Genomic DNA, 16,039 nt, shown 5'->3' with positions numbered 1-16,039 from the left:
GGAACACACACGCCAGGATCGACAGCCAGGGAAACGCGCGGAAGGTCATGCTGGAAGCAGGCACTGCTGAGCTGATAATGAGTTTAAAAGGTTTAATCACGATGTGTTTATCTGATTGAACCCGGACTTGAGAAATGAGCCCGAGACTTCACAACAATCCAGTAAACACACACGCTGTGTGGCTTCTTTGTTGTTGTTTTTTTTCTCACCATCTCACCGGGCAAGGGAAAGGGAGAGAAAACAGCACAAGGACCGCGTGCATGCGATTGAAACACCTGCTGTGGTCGGGACCAAAAGAAAGCCTCTCTTCGTAATTAAATGTCATTGTTTTAGGAGACTCCACTGGGAAGACTTCAAAGCAGAAATGTCCCCGAACAGGTCTGGCCTGATACACACTGCCCTCCGAGGCGAGGCGGGTGAGGCGGCTAAATTAGGAGGGGGGAGGGGCTGGGGGAGCAGGAGGCTGTCCAGAGCCTCCGCACCGGAGCGGAGGCTGGGAGCCAGGACAGGACACATCTCCCTGACTCCTCGTTCATTGTGAAGTCACTGGGCCGCATCCACAGGTGACCAAGCTTGTAGGAAACGGCACTTCCTGTGACTTCAATAGGAACAGAGAGCCGGACACTGGCCGGAGCTCAAATGCTGCACGCCAGGTCGTGGATGTGGTGCTTGATCGGAATGTTCAGCAGGCACTGGGGAAGGCTGGAATGGCCGGCCCGGTCTGATTTGGACTGCTAACCCACCAGGTGTGGGGTCTTCAACAAGGCAGTGAGGGGAACCGACACGCGTATTTCTTGACATTCTTCTCTCCTTGCAATTTCTGCCTCTCTCTCTATGTCTCTCTCATTCCTCCCAGCCCCACCTCATTCACACACACACACACACACACACACACACACACACACACACACCATAAGGTGAAATGAACTACAGAACCTAGAATTCCCTTTCCCCCAAAGTGAAAAACACTTCATTATTCCCCCATCCTCAATAATTAGCCATGCCTTGACCGGTTCGGCTCAGTGGATAGAGCGTCAGCCTGTGGACTCAAGGGCATGTGCCTTGGCTGTGGGCACATACCCCATGGGGGGATATGCAGGAGGCAGTTGATTGATGCTTCTCTCTCGTCGATGTTTCTGGCTCTCTATCCCTCTCCCTTCCTCTCTGTAAAAAATTCAATAAAATATATATATTTTTAAAAATAATAATAATTCAGCCATATTCAGCTAGGTGCACTAATGCCCAAACAATACAGGAGTCTCTTATTAATAAAGAAGCGATAAAGTGATAAAGACATGGAGGTTAGACAACTAGGGAAGTATTCCACAGCATTCCTTACAAGGTACAGATGCTGGCAGTCCCCTTTCCAACTGTATTAAGAACTTACTTAGGCAGCCTTTTCACAGCCCAAATTCTTTATTCCTGAGTGAGGACTGCTTTTGGGCTCCTCGCCTTTCTCTTCTGTTAACGAGGAGGAGGAAAGGGGGAAGGGAGAGAGATTTCTCTGACCTCTTCCAGTCCCGACACTCGGTGGCACTTTTATACAAAGCCCACTGATCAGATCGCCACAGGGGCAGTCAGATTAAATCTTGAAAGACTTCGGAGAAAAGGAGACACGCTATTTTTAAAAACCCATTTCAGTTCAATTTCATAAGAGTGCCTTCATTAATGGGACTTGGAAATGCATGAAAATTGGAGACACAAACTCTAGGATTAAAAAAATATATTAAAAGGACCACTTCCCTGCTGCCTTATCGTCTTCATGTCATTGAGTCACATGTAATGTGGGATTACCTCAGCTGAAGCGGCCACATCACAGATGCAATTACCACTGCCACAGCGGGACCCATAAGTGTGCATTCCTGAGGTTAGCAGCTCTTGCAAATGAGTTGAAATCGCTAAATAAGGCAGACCACCGCGAGGAAAAAAAAAATTCATTACTGATCGTGTTATTCATTTTTGCTGCAAAAGCTATTTAAGCGCAGCAGGCTACTTTCATTTCCTTCCTAAAAGAGTATCATTTTGCCTATAATTGTTAGCCCAACAAATTTTAAATATTTAACCTGAACAAATACATCAATGTGTGTGTGTGGTTTTTAAAAATATATTTTTATTGATTCTTTAAAAAAATATATTTTATTGATTTTTCACAGAGAGGAAGAGAGAGGGATGGAGAGTTAGAAACATCGATGAGAGAGAAACATCGACAAGCTACCTCCTGCACACCCCCCTCTGGGGATGTGCCCGCAACCAATGTACAATACATGCCCTTGACCGGAATCAAACCCGGGACCCCTGAGTCTGCAGGCCAACACTCTATCCACTGAGCCAAACCGGTTTCGGTTATTCTTATTGATTTTTAGAGAGAGGAAGGGAGAGGGATAGAGACATAGAAACATCAATGATGAGAGACAATCATCAATTGGTGGCCGCGTGCACACCTCCTCCTGGGGATCGAGCACGCAACCTGGGCATGTGCCCTGACCAGGAATTGAACCGTTACCTCCTGGGTCATGGGCCAACGCTTAACCACTGAGCTACACTGGCCGGGCTTCTCTCTCTTTTTTTAAACATATTTTCTAATAGGTTCCTCAGAGTCGAGTTTAGTCGCAATCTGGCCTCCCATCTGCGTGTGTCCTGGAAATATTGCTCTCCGCGGCAGCTGCTGCTGTCTGCGTTCCTGCTGATCAATTCAAGGCTTCACACTCCTCCTATTTCCAGGGTCAGATCTGGTGCCATCATCTATCGTGGTCAGGGTTGGACACGTTTGGAGATTCACAGGCCCTTCCGGGTCACTGCAGTCCCGGGACGCGCAGCAAAGCAGTCATTCTCACGCCGGCTCGTGTCCAGAGGCCTCGTTCGTCCCTCCCCCTGGAGGAGTGTATTTCACCACCGTTTAGAGCTCTTGTTTTTCAGCCAGAATTTCCCGAGCGCTTGCCGCACGCCAGCAGCTCCAAGCAGCCTGTGTGTGCCATTCTGTGTATTCCTCACGGCACATCCGAGATGTGGATGGGTACCATTAATACACCCATTCGTCAGGTGAATGGGAAACCAAAGCATCTTTGGCTAAGTCGTGTGCTCAAGTCGTAATAGTCAGGGGCGGAGCAGGGGTTCAAACCCAGGTCTGCCTGACTCCATGCACCGGCTCTGCTATAGGTTAAACTCTCGTCCCAGCTCTTCACCCTTGCCAGGATCCGTGCCCTGTTCTGTGTGGTCCTTCCCACAAAAGACAGAGTGTATACATCCCTTCCCTTGATGCTGGGCTTAGTCACGTGACCTGACTTGGCTAATGTGACCCATGCAGATATGACACAAACATGGGCCTGGAGTGTGCAGCCAGCGGCCTTGCCCTCTTCAAAGCCTACCATTTCCAAGAAAAGAACACGCCGTGGCTGGCCTGCTAGTCCCAAGAGAGGAATAAGAGACACGTGGGACAGAGCCCCTCCAGCCGTCCTACTCGCTTGTGGGCAAAACACATGTTTGGCCCAGCTGCCATAGCTCAGTGCTTGAACATCAACCTATGAACCAGGAGGTCACGGTTCGATTCCCGCACATGCCTGGGTCTCGGGCTTGATCCCCAGTGTGGGGCATGCAAGAGGTAGCCAATCAATGATTCTCTCTCATCATCGATGTTTCTATCTCTTTCTCCCTCTCCCTTCCTCTCTGAAATCAATAAAAATATACGTTTTTTGAAACTACATGTGTGTTGGATGCTGCTGTGATGCTGAGGTTGCTTGTTACACGGCAATAGCTAACGGATACAAAACTGGAGTTTACTGCATCTTGAGTGCCATAGATCTTCATCACAGAGGGGAGGAGAATCCTGTTCTTTCAATTCAGTGTTAACCACTAACATTTACCGAACAAAGATACTATTTAGCCACCGATTTGTGGGAGCTATAACCCGCCCGCCACAGTCTGATATCCAGAGACATGTTGGCCCCGTGCCATTCGTCATCACGTTCAAATGCCTGGCTTCATTAGCTCACATGAAATCTCTGAGTCCGACATTGAATTTCTCAGGATCTAATCAATTCCTCCAGAAATCTCCAAAGCCACACACGCGCCTCCTTGCCCCTTGGGGAGATAGCTGTCAATCCTTAAGCCTCTGTTTCTCCGCTACTTACTGCAGAGACTCGGGAAACAGCCTGAGCCTGAAACCCGTGGTGGGGACAGCGATTCTGGCGTTTCTTTCCTCCAGAGGGTCCCTGGTGCCACGAGTTAAAGCGGGGAGAGGGGGAGCTGCTCCGGGGCAGAACGCAGGGGACACATGAGGGGAGAACCAATGCAGAAAGGAAGGGAAACAGGGGCGAGGTCAGATTCAGCCAAGAGGACGCCAGGACACCCCAAACCCAAGGGCACCAGTGAGGCGCTCAGCTCAAGCCCCACAGAGGTCAAGGCTGCTGTTGACGTGAAATTCTGGAGCAGCAGCCACCACGGCTCCTCTCAGCACCAGAGCTGCATCGGCCCCATGAGTCCCCTCCCCTGTCCCCTGGGTGGACAGCCAGAACCTGCCCCAAACCCTTCGCACGCCATTCCCCCTTCCGCTGCATACCGACCCTGTGAGACACTCTCATCATCCCATTTTACAGATGAGGAAACTGAGGCTCACAGGGAAGTTAGGCAGCGTGCCCACGGTCACCTAGTCAATGCCAGGAATTGAACCCGGAGCTTAGCACGAAACCCAGCGGTCCTCCGTCTCTAATTCAACCCTCTTCCTTCTTCCCCTACCCCATCCTTGAACACCATTTGGTTCGGAACAAAGGGCAGCCCTGACTGTCCCTCAGAGCCACCTTCTGCCATCACCCGCGCTCTTTCATTGGGTGCCTGGCCCCTTTAACCTGTCCATGCGGCAAATGGTCATTGAACGTCCACCCGCTGGCGGGCCGCAGCTGCCTTTGTGCCGGGAAATTCTCTTCCTCTTGCAAAAGCCTGCGTCTCACGGCGGGGACGGGGCGCCATTGTTCGCTGGGACGGGGCTTTCTTTTCCCCTGCAAATTCCATGGCATCTTGCTTGATACAAAGGTTTTCCAGAAATAAAGGCTGAAACGAGTTTGGGTGGACGGCCGGGGAAAGGCTGTAAACACGAAATGTGCTTCCTTTGTCACGCTCTGGCGGTTTCACCGCAGCCTCCCCGCTGCCTGCTTCTGGGAAACAGCGCTCACCGGGAGCCGCACAGACCAGCTCGAGGAGCCTCTGCCGTGATGCTGCAGGAGGGCACGCGGCCTTGGTTAGTATTTAGAGAAAGTGACGCGCAAAACAGCACAGTCCGACTTGTTTAGGGACACATACGTGAGAGAGAAAGGTAAAAATACATGCCCGGCCCTGTAGCTTAGTTGGTTGAAGCATCATCCAGTACAGCAAAAAGGTTGTAGGTTCGATTCCCTGTCGAGGCATATATGGGAGGCAACTGATTTGATATCTCTCTCTCTCTCTCTTTCTCTCTCCCCTCCCCTTCCTCTTTCTCTCTAAAATCAATAAAAATATCCTCAGGTAAAGATTTAAAATTTTTTTTTAATTAAAAATTACACACACACACACACACACACACACACAAACACACACAGAGAGATATGGGAATGAGAAGCACTACATTCAAGATGGCGGTTACCTCTGATGGAGCAAGAGGAAGGGGATTGGGGAGCAGACTTTAACAGTGTTATTTCCTAAAATGGGTGGCGAGTGCCTAGGTGTCCATTACATTACTTTTTTAATATCTATGTTTATTGATTTCAGAGAGGCAGGCAGAGGGAGAGAGATAGAAACATTGATGATGAGAGAGAATCACTGATTGGCTGCTTCCTGCATGCGCCCTACTGGGAATGGAGCCCACAACCCGGGCATGTGCCCTGACCGGGAATGGAACCGTGACCTCCTAGTTCATAAGTTGATGCTCAACCACTGAGCCGGACTCAAGTTATTCTTTTCAATGTGTAAAATATTTACACAAAAAGGTGTCAAGAACAATCGAATAGCCCAGCCAGTGTGGCTCAGTGGTTGAGCGTTGACCTATGAACCAAGAGGTCACAACTCGATCCCCAGTGTAGGGTGTACAGGAGGCAGCCTATCAATGATTCCCTCTCGTCACTGATGTTTCTACCTCTCTCTCCCTCTCCCTGCCTCTCTGAAATCAATAAAAATATTTTTAAAAGAAAAGAATAACTTTAAAATAGACACCTAGAGACGTTATGTGCTTTCTGTTAGAAACTGAGGAGATTGGACCATTTTTAAAGGACAAGGGGTGATTTTCTATGTTCGTCACGGGATACAGATACATCGATTCATCTGAAATCAGCTTTCCCAATAAAACGCGGTTAAGAATCAAAAGTAGATGATGGGAGCCAAAACCGGTTTGGCTCAGTGGATGGAGCGTCCGTCTGCAGACTGAAAGGTCCCAGGTTCGATTCCAGTCAAGGGCATGTACATTGGTTCGGGCACATCCCAAGAGGCAGCTGATGGATGTTTCTCTCTCATCGATGTTTCTAACTCTCTGTCCCTCTCCCTTCCTCTCTGTAAAAAATCAATAAAATATATATATATATATATATATATATATATATATATATATATATATATATGTATATATATATATTTTTATTTATTTATTTATTTTTTTTTAAAAAGAGTAGACGGTGGTGGCCTGGGGTGATCTGCATGGATGAGTGCATCCTTGAACTCCAATCAGCTACGGTTTCCAAGGGACAGACCTGAAATTGGTCTCCGAGTTGAGATGGACAGAGAGTGGGAACAGAGATGGTGCAGGGGAAGGGGACGGACGAGGTGTGCGGCCCGGCCATCCGTTTTCTGGGCTGCGTGATGAGCAGCGCCCCCCGCGGAGCACCTTGAAGAACTGGCATTCGTCATTTCCCAACAACCCGCCGCCCAGTGAGGAACATTCTGGTTGTTAAAACCCGGAGGAAGGCTTCAGGGGCCAATAAAGCCGGCCGCTCGTTTCTAAGGTCCTTGAGTCCATTTTTCATTACCTCTCGCCAAGAAGAAAAAAAATCTACTAGCATTTATGTCAAGTCGTGGGATTCAGGCCAAGAACAAAGGAATAATGAGAAAACGACAGCGCACTGCTATCATTTCACCATCTCTCGGTTCTTTTCCACTGAGAGCTGTCCCCAAAGAGATGGGCTGCTTCTTCTTTATTTTTTTCCCCTCAAGACTTTAAAGAGATGGGGGGTGGGGGAGAAGGGGGAGCTGTTCATAGAAACCAGGAGGGAGGCCCAAGACTGAAGCACAGATGATCTAACCGAACAAGCTCTGCATCTAAGAGAGGGCAAGTGGGGTTTTAAAACGGAACGCACATTGAAAGCACTCCGGGAGCTCATTAGAAATGCACATTCCTGGCCCTGGCAGGTTCTGATCCCATGGGTCCGGCCTTGAGCCCAAGAACAGAACGCTCTTAACAAGCAGCCAGGGTGATCAGACCTCACCGGGAGAGTAACGTGGTCCGAGTGTCCGGCCACCCAGAAACCGACCTGATTTCTCCCACACAGGGTCCTGAATCAAAGGAAGGGCGGTGTTGCCATCTGTTTGAACGTGAGAAAGTGTTCCAAGCTCAACAACGTCATTTTCCAGCCTACAGGCATGGTTCATTGACTATTCATGCAACATGTATTTATTGAGCACCTACTATGGGCCACGGGCTATGTGACGGTCAGAGACTCGTGTTCTCAAACAAAAAGAAGAAAGGGAAGAAGGGAACAAGGAAGGGAGGAGAGAAGGTTTTTAAAAAATTTAAAGTAAAAAAAAAAAAAAGGAAGCATGAAAAAGAAAAATACAGGTCAGCGGAAAAGGAAGGGAAGGGGTTTTTAAAGAATTTTTTTTTAATTACCAGGCAGCCCGCTGTGGAGACACGGTGTATCATTCCTAATGACTGATTTCCATATCTTTCTGCTGAATGTACCTAGATCCTCTTTATTTTCTCTTCTGGAGGATAAGCTCCGGGCAAAATTCTCTCATTTGCTACCTGTAATTGGGGACCGTGCACACTGGGGGGAATTCTGCTTCTCGCTTTATGGGGCCAGACATGATTAGGCCCAAAGAGAACAGCAGAGGCCGGGGGCTGGGGACCGGGAAATGTAACGACCCCCTGGGGGCTGCCTGGGGCGCGGGGGCCACCCAGGGATGCCGCTTCTGTGGGTTCAGAACCGCCCCTCCCCGACCTCCCCACTTTGTCTCGGCCACACATGCCACCCGAGGACCACCGATGGAAGCACCACTTCCTTTGCTCATCTTTGTCCGGTTTCCAATGGTAGTTCAAAAATAAAATAAAAATGAAGCTGACAACTGTCTGACCAAAGTTAATGCAGCTTTCCATCTTGCCATTGGAAATGGCCGCATATCCAGTTTCCCTATGAAAAGCCCAACACCCCAAATCAGAGCTTACAAGCCAGTCGTCCAGGCGGTTGGGTTTGGCCACCGTGTCTGTTTTATCCCACGTCTAGTGCAGGTGGAGGTAGCCTGCACGGTGCTCCCAGTTTAGAATTTGCTGTTGACGTTTACAAACTGGGGAATTCTACTCCACCATCCAGACTCCCGGGTGGATTCTCTTGAAGAATCTGGGGCTGGGGCAGTCCTGGGTCACACAGCCACGTGGCAGCCTCAGCGTGGAGCTAAGCCACGGACGGGGCTTGGGCGCCCCTGTCGCCACCACTCCCTGCTGTCTGCCAATCCCGTGGCCACGTTTCGATTGTCATTTATCTTCTTACACCTGGATGGCTTTGCTCACTTAGGGTACCTGCCAGGTGGATGTCTTCCTTTGCATCTTGTCAAACAGAGCCGATTCGGAGGCCTCGCTTCATTAGTATCTCAAAATGGTGCCTGTGCTCTGACTACAGGAGGACAAAGACATCGTTTGCAGTGGAAGGTAGAGAATGAGACAGAGTCCAAAAAGACTGACTACCTGGAGGCCCTGATAATGGGTCCTCCCTCTCTGAGTCAGCTTCTCCACTTGTGAGTTTCCATTCAGCCCACATTCAGTGACTGTGCGGGGAAGAGATGGCAAGGTGGACTCCATGCGGGGCTGGCCTGACGTTAAAGCGTGGCTGCCATTCTCTGACGTGCCTCCCCGTGGGGGGGGGGGGCGCGTGTTCCCCTCCACTGGATTGTGGTGGGCTTGTGGTTGCTTTGACTAATGGCCTGTGATGCCATGGGACCTCCAGGATGGGACACAAAAGGCCACACAGCTTTCCCCTGGTTCGCTGGGACACTCCCTCGTGGGGCCCAGAGCTCTGATGGAAGAGGTTCTCCTGACCTTGTGGCTCCCGTGCTGGGAGGAAGCCCAAGCCTTCACACGGGCAGACCACGTGGAGGCAATGAGATCAACAGCAAAGGCGTTCCATCCAGCGCCGAGTCCTCCCAGCCCAGACACCAGATACGTCAGGGATTTTTCCAGACTCTCCCAAGGACGCCAGCCCTCAGCCATTCGGGTCAGAATCTGCCCAGCGGAGCCCCCAAGCGCCATGTAGTAGGGACTAGCAATCCCAAATGTGCCCTGTCTGAATTCTGGGCCCTTCAAAACTGTGAGCCTAAGGAAATGGTCATTATTTTAGGCCACTTAACCTTTTACACGGCAATAGATAACCCAAACAGGGACTTTGTATGGCTTTGTGGAACATAATTATCAGAGCCACATATTTATTGGGCACTACCTAAGTGCCGGATACTTTGACAAGCTTTTTAAAAGTGTCTAGTACCCCCATATATAATCCTCACAGCAATCCTAGCACAGAGCTTCCCTTACCTTTTTCCTCCTCCCGATGACCACACGGAAGCACCAGCCTCTGAGAAAACCCTCTATGCTCTGCGTTTGACTTCCCCCTCGGATACCCAAAACAAAATCCACTAAAGACCACAGTCAGCCCTAGCCGGTTTGGCTCAGTGGATAGAGCATCAGCCTGTGGACTGAGGGGTCCCAGGTTTGATACTGGTCAAGGACACATGCCTGGGTTGCGGGCTTGATCCCTATTGGGGCGGGGGGGGGGGGGGGCGCGTGTGCAGGAGGCGGCCAATCGATGATTCTCTCTATCTCTCTCTCCCTGTCCCTTCTTCTTTGAAATCAATAAAGATATATTTAAAAAAAAAAAAAAAAAAAGATCAGATTCCAAACGCTCTCGCTCACTTGCAGTCTAGGGAGGTGACCAAAGGTCACCAGGCATTTGAGGAACCCCTCCCATGGGCAAGAGAACGGTACAAGGTAAGCCACGGCAAGTGCTGGCATGGACACCTGTGCCCCGGAGACTGGCCATTCCACGGTGGTCAGCAGCCCACCCAAAAGCCAGAAAGCCCCATGGCTCTGGGAAACACCGGGCCAGGCTAGAGGGACCCTTCACGGGGCACCCATTTCTGACAGTTCACCCGGTGGGGTGACTCATTCAACGGTGCGTGTGCAGAAAGAGGGTGATCTCATCGTCGTCACGCCAAAGCCAGCTTCGTTCTTAACTACTCTTCCCAGGGCCACCGCCAGCTCATCGGGCTTTTTGTGCAGATTAAGGAAAGGGGCCCCACTGGCCAGCTCCCTCCGGGCGGTACAGAGCCTGAGCCAGCCTTCAGCCCCCAGGCAGCTCTCCCCCTTGAGCAGGCAGCAGCCTGCACCACCGCTCTCAGCAAGTCTGCTTAGCAGTGATGCATGGCTGTCTTTAGTGGATTTAGATGGAGTCGGAGATTTGAAAGAGGGAGAAGAAAGAGTCTTGTTTATTTTTCATTGCTCGGGGAGCTGCCGGGAAGACAAATTTCTGCATATAAATCTACGTTGGTATTCTCCTCTGGGCCCGAGAGGATGAAAGCCAGAGGAAGACGGAACGGGTGAAACCAGGGCAGCGCTGAGGATGCGGCAACACTAATTCATTCTCTGCCCAAGTGCACCTACACGGAGAGAGTGAGCCAGGGGGAAACAGAGCAGTCTGATTTGGGGGTGGCTGGCTTGTCCAAAAGCATCTTTTGGTGCTTTTCCAAAGCACCCTAAGAGATCTTTACAGAAAGTTATCGACCCATTAGAGAGGACCAGTCGTAGAGAAAGCCCACTTATTGCTTATTCATCCACAAACATTTCTTGTGGGTGCAGGGAATGAATGAAACCAGTGCCACCACGGCTTGGTCTGTGAGCTGAGATACTGAATAATCACACAATTACTAACACATGACGGGGCTATGAAAGAAGCCATGGAAGTGCATAAATGGGGTGTTGATCTACTCTGGGTGAGTCAGGGAAGGCTTCCTGGAGGAAGGGACATTTGAGCTGAAATAAGAAGAATATGCAGGGCTTAAGGAGGTCAAGGGAGGAGGGGAGGACTTGCTGTCACTCATTCAACATTTTTTTCAGTTGATGCTCAAGACAATCACTATTCCAATAAGGAATAAGAAATCAGATGAGGCAGCCCTAACCAGTTTGGCTCCGTGGGTAGAGCATTGGACTGCGGACTGAAGGGGTCCCCGCTTCTATTCCGGTCAAGGGCATGTACCTTGGTTGCAGGCACACCCCCAGTGTGGGGCATGCAGGAGTTCCCTTTGTTCACATCTTTTTGTTCACATCTTTCTGTTCAGCCCCTTTATAAATAACTCTTTAAATCGCCATGATTTGAATATGTCCTGTTTCTGGTGGAGACGACTCAAACGGCCTCAGCCCAAATTTCTAAAATGGCCCAATGGGAGACAATAAGATCCAGGCAACAGATGAGGGAACGGGTGACCCCATAGTACTCAGCCGATGAGGAACCGGAGGCGGGGCTGGGTGAGCAGGCCGTACTGACTACTCCACGCGTGCCTGAACAACCTGCTCTCGAGAACGTATTAAAAGTCCCCGTTTTCGCCACACCTTTGTCTCCGAGTCCGTCATCTGAATTCAGACTGGTGAGCATTTCTCACACATTTTCCTCCCCCTTCCTCTCTGAAATCAATAAAAATAAGACACACACACCCTCCCCTTCCCAATGTGGCTTTCAGAGCCTACTGTGTGGCTACGGCAGTTCGATCTTCACACCCTCAGCTGCCTGGCTGGACTGCAGCAGTAAAACATGAGGTGCTCTGAGCCTCAATGTTTTGAGGAGCTGGAGGTGCTGGAGCTGAGAGGCACCGGCCGGTTCCGAAGGCAGGGAGGAGGGGTGGCCATAAAAGCTACAGAGACAGGGCCAGGGGAGAAAACGCAGAGCGCGGTCGCCAATCTAATGGATGGAACGGAACGCTGAGAAGCGAGGCTTTCAGACATGCCCTCCCCGCCTTTCCCTGAACCATTAAAACACCTCTGGCACCGCACGGCCGAGAGAAAAAAAAAGATATAAGCTATTAAGTTCCATTTCCATCTGAAACGGCAGCGCGATAATTTCCCGTCGGTGACCTACATTGTGGCTGCAGCCGTGGCTGAATCTGCAGAACCTGACTCCCAGCTCAGGTAAATGAAAGAAACCCGAGTGGTCTGACAGGTCCATGCTGGCTCCCGTGAGGAGGGGGGAGGAAGGGGGCTGGTCTGTCAGTCTTGAACCTGATGCTTCTGACTAAATTCGCTTCGATTCCCCTGCCTGGTAAGTAGCTGTGTGCCCTTGCAGTCACCGTGCCCCCTGCCAAGGCCACGGGTGGCCTGGGAAGGCTGGCAGGGGCCTCCAGGGAATCGGATGGCTTTAAAATCGGAGTTTATGAGGACAATTAAGAGCGATCATTTGCATTACAAGACGATGCCTCCTCCTTTCCAAGTGAATTCACAACTGGGTTCCTATAAATAGTAAAGCCCTTATGCAATGAAGTTTTTGTTTATAGGACATACGCTCAGAGAATAAAAGAAATCCAAAGAAAGACTACGAATAGCCAAAATCAAGCAAGCATTCAAATTCAAACAAATAACAATGGATACTTATAGACCACCTAGCCTTATGCCAGGGTAGGCATGGTTAAGCTCTTTTCTTTCTATATATACTCATTTCGTCTTCATAATATTTAAACCTCTGAGATAGAGACAAGTATTGTCCCCATTTGACAGATGAGGAAGCTGGAGCAGCAGGAGGAGTCGTGATTTGTCCTTCTAATAAATAGAACCACCGGGATCCAAGCGTGGAGGTGTTGAGTCCTGTGAGGCAGTGGGAAATGTGGGCCTTTTAACACATGAGGTTCAAAGAACCAGGTAGAATGCCTCGCCATGACCCTGCGAAGGGCATTCTGGGGTATTTATCCACCGGCTCTTTTTTTAAAAAAAATATATATTTTACTGATTTTTTTACAGAGAGGAAGGGAAAGGGATAGAGAGCCAGAAACATCAATGAGAGAGAAACATCGATCAGCTGCCCCCTGTACACCCCCCCCCACCGGGGATATGCCTGCAACCAAGGCACATGCCCCCGACCTGAATCGAACCTGGCACCTTTCAGTCCGCAGGCCGACGCTCTGTCCACTGAGCCAAACCAGTTTCAGCTTATCCACCGGCTCTTGTCTCCATTGATTAAAGGTTACTCCCCAGCCCTCCCAGCCTGTGCATGGGCTAATTGGCCTTCAGGGCTATGGCAGAGATCTAAGGCTGAAAAGCTTAGATCAGCCCGTGCAGAGGGCCATGTAGCTGTCCGTGTCCGTGGTGCTGAAATCACAGAGGGGGGGGGGGGGGGATGGTACAGATCACAAAACGCATCTCCTGCTGAAACCAAGGCTCCACCTGTCCAGCTGCCATCCATCACAACTGAAAGTGGCCCTTCTCTGCTGCAGGTTTCCTTCTGAACAAAATGAGTTTTTAAGGATGGTCATGTGACCCAAGCTTAGCCATCAGATGTTCTTCCTTGTGATAAAGAGCAGAACAATGCACTCCAACCCAAACCCTCAGGGAGGCAATCCAGCAGCACTCACTCACTGTAGGACCCTTCCACCCCTCTAACGAGCCATAGAAAGGACATTTTTCCAACTACTGCATCCAGGAGACATGCTCTCACACCCACTTTCACCCGCCTGGGAAACTACAGATATTCCTTACTGGCCTCCCAGCCTGGCACATTCTTGAACCTACCATCTGGAGAGAGAATACGGTTAACCAACTTTTGCTTAAATCCCCCCAAGTAGACCCCCCACTGCTCTCAACACATAATCTGAACCTCTTGCCATGGCTTACCCTGTCCTTCCTTCCTCCTCCTTGGTCTGACCTCTGACCTTTCTTACTTCAAACCTCCTTTCCTCATCATTTCTCCAAATGTGCTTTATGCTTATTTGCCTAAGCCACCTGAACTCCCAGCATTTCCCTTATACTTCCTGTCTTTGCACGTGCTGTCCCCTCTGCCTGGAACAGTTTGACCTCTCCACGTCCATTCTTCAAGACTCGGGCCAAGAATTATTCCCTTTGGGAACTGCTGGCTTTCACGTCTCAGAACATGCCCCACACACTTCTTTCCCCACCCCACTGCCAACCATGGGAGGGCCTTTGATCTGGCCCTCGGCCATCGGTCACCCTTCTGAAAACGTTTGCTGATCCCTCTCTTGCTAATAGCAAAACCCAGCGCTTCTTGTCCTTGGCTGTGTAACCTGAGGCATATCTCAACCTCTCTGAGCTTTAGGTTCCTTATCTGTAAGATGGAAATAACAATGCCTTCTTCACAAGGTGAATGAGTGGGTGGATGGGTGGATGGATGGATGGATGGACGGACGGACGGACGGATGGATGGATGGATGAATGGATGGATTGACACAGGCATACAGACACAGAGAATGGAATACTAGAAGTCCTTTGTCCAGCACTGCATTCCTTTAGAGTTTGACTTAATTGGGAAAAGGTTAATCTGGAATGAGCTGAATGGGAGACATGCCAGGGAAACCCTCCTCCATAACAAATAAAGACCTTTACAAAGTCACGCATAAGCCCTCTATGCATGGTTGGCCAGGGAAACAAAATGAATGGAAACCCAAAGAAAGCGAAGCTACCCCACTGAATGAGAGCAGAGCAGGTAACTTTATAAAGGCACAAAAGGACTTTCTTTTTTAATATATTTTTATTGATTTCAGAGAGGAAGGGAGAGGGGGATAGAGATAGAAACATCAATGATGAGAGACAATCATTGACTGGCTACTGCCTGCGCAGCCCCCTTCTGGGGATCAAGTTCGTAACCCAGGCATGTGCCCTTAACCAGAATCGAACCTGGCGCCCCTTCAGTCTGCAGGCTGATGCTCTATCCACTGAGCCAAACCGGCTAGGGCCAGATGGACTTTCAGCATTTCATCCTCCCTCCTCCCTGCTGAGATCCTGATGCAATTATGTCTTAATCAGAAGAAAGCAATTCATCCCCGTTGTGTAGAGAGAAGAGGATGGTCCCCGCCCTGATGTGCAGGCACCTCTTGACATTCAGGTACAATGGCAGGTGAGGCCACCGCCGGCCCAGAGGCACTGCGTTGCATGTTGGGAGGGAGAGGTGAGGCAGAGTGGGGTTGGTGCAATGCTGCTATGAAAGCAACGTGTTTTCCTTTTAACCAAAAGTGCTTCCAGAATAACTCTTCCTTCATGGCTCCCGGAAGGCAGCCCCCCCCTCCCCCCACTTCTACTTCTGAAGATTAAATGCAAGACAAAACTCTCAAGGCCACATCTGCTTCCTGTCAGGGGCTTCCTACTCTTTCCAGGACTCAGCTGACTCATCTGTAAAATGGGAAGACAACTCTGTGAAGATCCCTTCCACGGGCTCTAATGACTATTTCCCCCTTTTGAGTGACACACACTGTTTTCTGAAGCCTCGACAAGGACCCAGGTGCCCCATCACCGACCGCGTACCGTGAACCAGGTTCTCTACTGGGGCCTGACCCCTACCGCTCCTCAGAGAGGTGCTCTGTCTCCCCAAAGACCATCCCTCAGGCCAGTGGTACCCAAGATGTGAACTAGGGTCTTTCTGGCTTGAAACCCCATGCTCCTGACCTTTTTATACGAGAGGAAACGGGGGCTCCAAAATGCTAAGTGAGACAACTTACTGTCCAGTGATTCAGCAGGGGGGAAAAGCCGGCACTGTACTCGCAACTTTTCCCTGTAAGTTTGTGATGACTTCTTTTTTTTTTTTTCCTAAATGTATCACAAAGAATTTCTATCGAG

This window comes from Pipistrellus hanaki (assembly GCF_964339955.1).
Source record: "Pipistrellus hanaki genome assembly, chromosome: 19".
Lineage (NCBI taxonomy): Eukaryota > Metazoa > Chordata > Mammalia > Chiroptera > Vespertilionidae > Pipistrellus > Pipistrellus hanaki.
This window is presented reverse-complemented; position numbering follows the sequence as displayed.